This window comes from Panicum virgatum, chromosome 6N, assembly GCF_016808335.1.
Source record: "Panicum virgatum strain AP13 chromosome 6N, P.virgatum_v5, whole genome shotgun sequence".
Classification (NCBI taxonomy): Eukaryota; Viridiplantae; Streptophyta; class Magnoliopsida; order Poales; family Poaceae; genus Panicum; species Panicum virgatum.
In genome coordinates, this window is record NC_053150.1 from 46,554,197 (window position 1) to 46,563,777 (window position 9,581).

General features: G+C 43.7%; 2 long non-coding RNA genes across 5 annotated transcripts; one reads left to right on the forward strand and one right to left on the reverse strand.

Moving 5' to 3' along the window:
• Nucleotides 1-67: 67 nt before the first annotated feature.
• Nucleotides 68-7,825, reverse strand: LOC120678468. Its single transcript, XR_005676583.1, has 5 exons — nt 7,349-7,825; nt 6,998-7,183; nt 1,714-6,644; nt 1,458-1,552; nt 68-606 (listed from the first exon to the last, which is right to left on the reverse strand). It is a non-coding gene; the product is annotated as an uncharacterized LOC120678468 (long non-coding RNA).
• On the forward strand, nt 2,552-8,523 carry LOC120678469. Of its 4 annotated transcripts, XR_005676587.1 has the most exons (7): nt 2,552-2,687; nt 3,332-4,024; nt 4,344-4,424; nt 4,698-6,346; nt 6,450-6,657; nt 8,150-8,297; nt 8,443-8,523. It is a non-coding gene; the product is annotated as an uncharacterized LOC120678469 (long non-coding RNA). The 4 variants fall into 4 exon arrangements; XR_005676586.1 differs by having other exon boundaries at nt 3,332-4,424; XR_005676585.1 differs by having other exon boundaries at nt 4,344-6,346.
• Nucleotides 8,524-9,581: the final 1,058 nt, after the last annotated feature.

Consider the following 9,581-nt stretch of genomic DNA (forward strand, 5'->3'; position numbering starts at 1 on the left):
ATCATATATGAAAAAAATAAACACCTTGTGTGCATATATTCGAATTCAGGCATAGACAACCAAAACAAAAAGGTCAAACATCTTGTAAGCCCAACATGCAGTTCACTCTAGATAAGCACCTCCTTAGAAGCCAATGATGAAAAGTCTACAATCAATATTTAAGCAGTTTAGATTGCAAAATGGAGATATGATCCTCCAATATTTTTCATCTCTCATCCAGTACCAATGGTAATTTTTGCGCCATGGCCACAACAGCTCCAGAAGCTATGTTGTATTCCTTCCTACGACACGGGCAGCGTCCATCTTGTATCCTTCCTACTTTGACAGAAGAGGCACAGCTGAAACCCACAAGGGCAGGGGCCAAAGCTTCAGTCCGTCCAAGTTTGTTGCAGCTTCCATCTCCGGCCAGCACTTAGAAATGGTTGCTGAGAAGGTGGTCTGCTTGGAGACACTGAACTCTTGTGGCAGGGGTTGTCATCAACATCAAGTGCATCAGCAGCCGTTACTTAATCACAGCCAAGACTTTTAGGATGGGAGATCAAGCATTTGAACCTGCTCCTGTTGATGAAGCTACAACATTACCTGGCATTCTTACCTGAACCAATCCTAAACAATAACAAGGGTATTATTTTAGTTGTAGAGATTTGTTTGATCAATATCTGGCATTTTTGCAGCAGCATCACACCACAAACACAAACACGTTAAATGCAAATGTGCAGAGACAGATGATAGGGACATGTGCAGAACCGACAATCTCCAGCACCAGGCAACAAAGAACAACAACAAAATTAACAGTCTACCCTATTGAAAAGACTGTAAAAAATTAAGCCACATGGCACTGCAAGATACTCATACGAATGAACTTTGGTTTTGTCCTACCAAGCAACACCATACAGTGTAGGGCTGAAGTATCTGAATTCCTACCTAGTGTTGCTAACTAATGACATAAACTATGCTCCTGAATTGACCAGAGAAGCATATCCTGTTTCTACAGGTATAATTGACTAAATTTGTGTATCCAATTCCAATTTTTGTCAATTGCAATGGCTTCTCGGGGTCGAGAGTCAAGCTTAAGTTCTTGGAGCAAAGATGCAACTTACGATTTGGTGTCCCTATGGCCGGATAAGAAAACCCATTCACAATTGTTGGAGGTGACCAAAGAATACAACAACTCGAGTGTCCAGGAAAGGCACATCTAGATGACATCACAATTGCTCAATCGAAATCACATATCTTGCCTTAATGAGTCTCATGAAGAATCAATCAAAATAGCAAGTAAATAACAGCTTCAGATCTGTGATGTACCTATTAATTAAAATTATTCTTAGTGTCACTGAACTGAATCCTTAGCACAAGAAGTCAATTAATCTGGTGGAGTATGAACAAAAATATAACAATCTTGAAATGGCATATCATGACACAGCTACTGATTTTGTACAGATTGTTTATTTACTTACTAAGCAAAATCACAATGCCTCTGCTCGCTGTCCACACAGCCACTTTGCGATGTGGTGCCTTGCCAGCACCGATCTCCCTCCTCTGTGGTAGTGGCCTACAGCAAGACAGCAACAAGCAAATACTGGTTGGGAAAGGAATAGCCGTTCTCCCTAATCTGTGGTAAGAACATAGCTGCCAAACATCTAATGGATGGAATAGGAAACACATCAGTTAGTCAGTGTAAGGACTGATTTCAGCAAATCCATCATGACGCACCTGCTGGATGAGAGGTTTTAGACTGCTGCCCTACTGCCTGCAATCAACACGTCACAGGATACCTTTAGTTATTTACAAACATTTAACCTGCAGTAAGTATGGGTATATATCATCTTTGAACCAGCAATTAGCGCAATGAAATGAGAACCATCCTATGCTTGTACAAGTCCTTTCAGCCACATATAAAAAGGGATAGAAGACATTCTGGAATAAAAGATGACCCCATGTATTTCACATCAATAATCGACATTGTCATTTTCAGCCTATGATTGTACAAGTCCTTGCAGCCACAGGTAAGAAGGGATAGATAAAGTTAAAGACATTCTGGAACAAATCACACCAACTAAGCAAAGAACAGAAATATGCTAGAAAAGGCATTCCTGACTACTGACTACCATTATTCCTATTCCATAAATAATGATTAGTTACTGAATATTTTGATAGTTATGGGACACATATATCAGTTATATGATGTTAACTCTTTTGATAGTTATGACCTAATTAGCCATGCTGGACACGGGACCTAGGCCTCACAAAACACAGACTCTGCTCCATACGCGATAGCATTGCAAAAGACGTCTTTCCGAACTCGGTCTTCACGATGTCGAGACGGTAGTCTTGACCCCGGCGCTGCCGGTGGCCACGCGCCGGCGGCAGGCTGGCTCGCCGCCGACGGCCGGCGAGGGCGGCCAGAGCACGGCCATTCCCCCTCCTCTCTCCCTTCTTCTCTGTAAAAAAAAATCCCCTCGCTTCAGCGCTCTCGACAAGCTCCGGGGCGTGGAATTCCTCTGCTCGCTTTCTTTCAAAAAAAGAAAAAAAAAAGAGTGTTCTGCTCCCTTTTGATTTGTGCGATTGATGCGTCTCTATGTGATTCTGCAGCTTCAGGTTCAGGTTCAGAGATATGGAGATATGGACGCTGGGTACCAGTGTGCTGACTCTCCTGCTTTTGTTGACCGCTTCGTCTCATGGAAAAGGTAGTTCCGTGACTCTGACGCTTGCTGTGTTGCTGTTGTATGTAAATTGGCATCAAAGGGATTCCAACAGCAAGCTAGCTTCAATAACGACGAACAAGATAATTATCGTGTTTTCATCGACTGTGCTGTGACTCTGACTGGAATAAGCATGTCATTGTATTTCCAAACTTCTCAAATGGTGTGGTTTTGCATAGACACGAAGGGATACCTATCAACTACCTGATAGAATTGCCAGGTAGTGGTTGTCCGTTTTAGAGGGCCATGGCAGCAGCTCGGCTAATTTAGCACGCTAATAACAGACTTTTATAATTGGGCATATAGTATAGACATGAAACATCTACCAAGCATGTCACTACTACAGAGAGAAGGGAGGATTCCAACCGTAGGTAGGCCATTCCATGGATAGATGGGGTATAAAATCTTTTTTTGTTTTCTCCTTAGTTGTTTTTCGAAATATTTATGGTACAAATACTTGGAATTACATACTTTCAAGCCTATACTTGCATGGGTCTGTCAATATATTTGATGTCAGATTGTCAGCATAGGTATATTTCCTTCTAGAGTTTTCATTAGACAACTGTGAGTTTACATTGTCAGTATTTTTATCAATTTTTCAGCCATGCATACCTTGTTTTCGATTTCAGGAACCTGTTCATGACATTGATGGGTTGCTTGCGGTGCTCCTGCTTGTGTCTGCTTATGTATTTGTAAATGTTCTGCATTTTATGGTTTCATGATTCAGATAAAAAATTAATCATGTTCCTTAATGATTGGTAAGTTTACATCCCTTTTTTCTTTTCCATTCCTCCCTTCAATATCTCATTCAAATTTTTCAGTCAAACACTATGATATTCTAATACTAACCTACTATAGGTTTGACAAATTTAGTAGTTGGCATTAAGGTGTTTAACTGAAAAATGCCCTGTACACACTATAGAGCGCAGGCATCATTTAGAAATTTTATATGGACTTACCAATTCAAAATATTTTCGCATTTAGTTCCCCCTGGTTATACATACAACCTGCATCTTCTCCTTCCTGATCTAAACATGGCTATTCTAATTACAAGTGCATGATAACCAAGTTGTTTTTTACTGTCCCTGTATGTTTCCTAACAAAACCTAATCCGTCCTGAACATTACTAATGTGGTCTTTTTTATGTTATCTCTATGTTAGACATGATGACTATGGTCCTGTCGACTCAATGAAGGTGCAGAAACAGTTAGCTGCTGAAACTCCAATTTCCTATCGATTGAAGAAAAAAAAAAGATAATGATGATTCATGTGTTTGGGTATATTCACACTACAGAGTTAAATGCAGTGCTAAAAATGACTTGGTTAGTGGTCTGTTGCTGCTTTGCTGCCCTTGTCATCTACCTTTTTCCTTATCCATATGCTGGGTGCAGTGATTTAGTTCACCCTTGCCTCATACATGGTGCTTCAACGCTTTGCCCTCGCCACCTCATCTGAAAAATGTCACTATGAATAAAAGCTAGTGCTTATCAAGGCGAACTTTTACAATATAACAGGGCTAGACCTAGCAGCAGCAAGAACAGCTCACGCAAATTGCCTTTATTTGTATTCAGATGAAGATTGAAATGTGCACTGTATCATCTATCATGCCCATGTACCGCTTTTTTTTTATACATTTTACAGCAGCTAAACACATTGTGGTATAGAAGAGAACTAATCATGAATTAAACAAGGAACGTACACTCTGCAGTTTCTATTAGACTGGTACGCATTTATCTCCATATCTTATCTCCCTTTCCTTAATTTGTTGTTCGTGTTTTTTTGCCCATGTCCTTTCCAAACTAAACTAATTTGTATATTTCTCTTCATTCACCTCCATATTGTTTATGTTTAGATATGATCTTTTGGTAAAATATATCATGACAATGTTGTGCTTCAATAATTAAAGGATTAACACTTCTTACATCGATCCATTGAGTTTTTCTTTGTTATAATTTAGCCTTTTGTTAGTTTCATACCGTGCAATGTTTTCTGCAGATGTGATCAATGGTTCTGAAAAGATAGCAATGCAGATAAAATTAGATGTGCCTTCAATTAGGTGGACTTATCATGTATAAAATTAGATGGAGCCATTCCTGTTACTGTCTCAGGTATATAGACTCAAAAGGTTTCGTTGCACTGATTACACAGGATATATATGGTTTCAAATATTATTATTGACATTAGATGTGCCTTCAATTAGGTGGACTTATCATGTCTGCTCATATGTGTTTGCCACTTTGCCTATTCTTGACATACAGATAAAATTAAATAACTAGTGATACAACATTTCCTGATTGAGTTTCATTTTGGCAAAATAGATAGGATAAAGCTAAAGCTTCCAATTCATACCTAACTTACCACAATAGCTGGCAATTTATGTATATATATTTTAATGTTCTGACATAGGCGCCAAGTAGCACTGTTGTTTCATGATTCATAAACAGTTCGGCCCTCAAAATAGCACTGGCAATTTATAGCACTGATGTATCATTGGTCATTGCCTGTGGTCTACATCTTCTGTATGCTAAACACTGACATTATCTTTCTAAGATATTGGATATTTCTCAGTTATAACTTCGAAAACCTGCCATTTAGCCTGCTTTATTCATATATGTAAGAGGCTGTGGGCATATATAAGCATTTTAATGGTATGGCCTCGCTTTATTCATATATCCTGTGGGCGTCGGAGGGAGAGAGGATAGAGCGAGGCTGTTTTAGATCCTATATATGTTCAGGTATGGCTCCACTGATGGCCCATTTAATAGTTCTATTTCTGTCGTGCATGATTCAACCATGGGGATCAGTTAGAACTTGCAATTCCAGCATAAGTGACACTTTTTTTTCTTCGGTTCTATATTTTCGTGTTCCTATCATTCATGATTCAACCCTGCTGTTCAGTTAGACCTTATAGTTTCAGCGTAAATGGTAGTTTTTCCCTTTAGTTTTGTATTTCCTCAATAAATTCGGTGTACGGAGTTTGGACTAGCTTGTGCTAAAGCCAAACCAGCGAAAGCCCTCGAACTGGTTAACAACTGGTTAACTGGAGAGATAGTCATTTGTAATTTTCTGTTTTCTTTTTTTTCTTTGGGCCTAGCAGCCTTGTTTTCTTTATGTAAACATTCTTTCATTTATTTAAAAATAAAAAAATATATGGTGCAGGGTACCATTTCGGTCAGAAAAAAAATTCAGTGTACGTATACCAGATAGAACTTACAGTTTCAACACAAATTCTTGTATGTATTTTAGTCTGTACCAATCCATAGTTACATACTTTTACACATAGCAGGCCTTTATGCTGATGTAGCGATCTTGCCAACTTAATGAGTTCAGTAACCTTGCCAATGACTTAAATGTATTAGGGTGAATTGACAACTTTAAGGATTTTATTTTCTGTTATATAAGCTTAAGGTAACACAAATTGCCATCATTCTTTTTTGGTAGGTTCAACACTTGCTGCAGGATTATAGTGCATCTGCTATATTAGTTGTAATCTACAGAATTATATTATTGAGCTGTAAGCTGTTTCTGTGTTTGTCTGAATGTATGGCTGTCTGTAACATGTTTGGCTCATTTACTTGGAGACAATTGATTTAACGTCTGAAGATGATTTACACATGGAGATCCAACAAGAACAGGACAAATCAGTGAGTATGATCACAGTACAAAAAACCTTGTTTTTTGCAAAATCCAGTTTACATATTCAGTGCCTTTATTAATTCTGATCATTGTACGCATTATGCATCGCAGATTTTGACATGATAGAACCGGGCTACAGCGACCATGCAGCTGACCCTGCTTCATTAATGTTCCCAGGATCACAAAACAAAGGGACCAAGAATTTGCAATCTACACAGAAAATTATAACAACATTCTAAATCTGTTTCTCCTCCTTCCATCGGTTCCATTCCTGCATGAGGTCACCGGACTTGCTTCATGTGCTACCTTCAAGATTCAGGTAAGAGAAATTTTACAATGTTTGAAGATGCGTTGGGAGGTATTTGATGTGTCTATGATTTGTGGGCCCATACGACGGAAGGTACTGGGAGGCGTCAATAATGAGGCGTCGGGAGGCGTTAGCTGTGTCTATGGTCGGTAGGCCCATAGGCTCCGAAACGACTCCCAATGCCTCCCAATACCTCTAAAAATAATTGGATTAGGAATTCATGGCAATTCCTATTTCGTAGTTATTTTTTGCAATCAAGGGTAGAGAGGTAATTAGTATTAAGATGAATATTTGTTTTAATGATAAAGATGTTCATCCTTATTAGGGTTACTTACTGTTCGTTCAGACTCACCACGCCGGATTGGATCAGCGGCCCGTCGCTGCCGGACCGGCGGCGATTCTTCACACGGTGAGGCTCCCTCGGGCGCTAGCGGCCAGGATCGAAGCGTCCCCTGCCGGATCAGCGCCGCGGGCCCGCGGACGAGCAGCGGCTGCGGCTTCCGGCGGCGCAGGGCAGCGGCAGGGCAGCAGCGGCTTCCTGCGGCGTAGGCAACACAGCAGCAAAAGAACACCACAAATTGAAACGGCATATGCTAGCTTTCTGAAATTGCTGGAGGCAGTGATGAGCGATCCGTGATGCAAAGTACGAACAAGATAGATCAAATGCCTAAAAACGGATCAAAGAGGGGAACGAAGTGAGTACCTTCTGTTACCGGCGCGGCGGAAGGCGGCGAGGGCTACGCGGCGGTGGGATAGGCGACTGTGCAGGGTACAGGGGGCCAGGCGATTGTCGGGCGCTCACGCGACGGTGCTCTGGAGGCTACTGGATCCCGGCAGCAGCTCGGAGGGAGGCGCCGTCCTCGGCGCCGGCCGGAGGGAGGCACGCATGTTGGAGGCCGCCGGGGGCGCGGAGGGAGGCAGCGTCACGAGGGCGGATAGGAGAAACCCGGAGGGAGCTAGGCACGCGTGCTGGACGAGGACGCCGGGAGCGCGGACTGGGCGATGCGGCGGGGTCAGCGCCCTCAATAGGGCGGCGCGGGGCGAGCGTCCAGGGAGGGCACGATGTCGGCGCGGGGCAAGCGCCCGTCACAGGGCGGCGCGGTGCAAGCGTCCGGGGAGGGCGCAGGCGATGGCACTCCGTCGGCGGCGGGACGAGGGTCCAGGGAGGGGCGGAGGGCGAGCGCCGTCACGCAGGGGCGAGCGTCCAGAGAGCTAATCCAATGATGCCTTTTTTATTTGAGGACGCGCAATGACAAGAATGCCCTTTGAACAATAAACTCAACAAATAAATCTTTTTTCCAGAGGTATTGGGAGGCATTGGAAAGTATTGCAAAGTATTTCCAAGCATGGTCCAGAGGTATTGTGAGGCATTAGAAAGTATTGCAAAGTATTTCCAAACATGGTAAAAGGACTCTCAGGTAAACTCATCGTCTATCAAAACTCAGTACATCTGTGCTATGAACTCCATAGTACATGTAGCTCACACAGCAAAGTACGTGGACAGATTGATGGACCAGTGGTGGCCAAAACCAAAAAGGACATGAACCAACTGGACCATGCATTTCAGACCTTATGCTTAATTGGAAGCACTACAAGTCAATTTTCATAATAACCTTTTTAGGAACACATTGAAGGAAATGATCATATTCAAGGTGAGCTCTTAATGAGCTTTAGTTGACATGGTCATAAACTGAAGGTGGCCATAAAAAAATATTACGTACCACCTACAAAGAAATTTTGCCAAATTGGGCCTTTCCATTAAGTGTAACTAATAGAACCATGCGTTTCCTTTTATAGGTTCATCTACAAGACCACTTACCACAATTATTTGGGAATTCAATGCGGGTTTAGAGATGGTGATTTTTAAGGCTTTGTTAAGGCTCAAAATCATCCATGCCTTCTTTTGTCTTCTTTTTTTTTTCCTTGTATGATTTATAGTAGCTATTACACTCTCATCTCTATGCAATATAAATGCCACCACTATCATATTAAATCCGCCATTCACTCTGATTCCAGAGACTGATTATTCTCCGCCAGCAAGTACCTCGGCCAGCCCCAATGGGCACGCAAAGGCGCGCCAGTCCACTAGTATGTACTACTACTCGTATAGACGCCCGCCCCCCCCCCCCCCCCCCCCCCCCCCCACACACCCCCCTCCCCCCCAAAAAAAAACTTATGCCTAGCGCGCTTGCGATGAAATGAAATCAACAATCATGGGTATCATCCTGGATTCCTGATCAATCAGTGGAGTGGAGCTGCTGTGCTTATGGATGCGTTAGTCGTTGAGAAATGAACTAGCTGCGGCAGCGCGCACCGCATGGGAGCCACAGCCACGTAATATATGTTACCGGATCGCGGCCGCCGCCGTTGTTGATTTACCCATTTCTACCAGCTGCCCCGTCGGCGGCGGCGGTCCGCAAGTGAAGCGGACACCCCAGTCGTCATCGCGCCCGTCCACGCTGCCAAAGCACGGGCACGTACGTCGTGATATATGGGCGACGCGAAGGCGACGGGGCATGGTACTCCACCAGTCAGCGGCCGGACAGCGGGGGATCCGGAGCAGAGCACGGCCACGAAGGCGAGGATGTCCGCGGACCACAGCTCGCTCCATCGGCTTTTCCATCCTGATATTGCTACCAAGAGCAAGGATTACCTGCTCAAAAAAAAGAGCAAGGATTACTGGTGTGGTGAGGCCTCGGCCTCTTGCGGCGATGGAGCAACGACGACGCACCAACAGCGCGCGCGGGGCTGTCGCTGTCCTGAACCTGAACGCCACCGCCGTCGTGCCGCGTTGTTCCAGGTGCTGCCACCGGTGCGCCGTCGCATCGATCGGTGGTGTGGTGCACGCTTGGACGAGGCTGGCTGGCTGGATGCCCGCGCGTTGCGATCCCGGCCGTACGGTCCCCGCGCCGCGGCGAGCACGGCAGCAGGCGCGA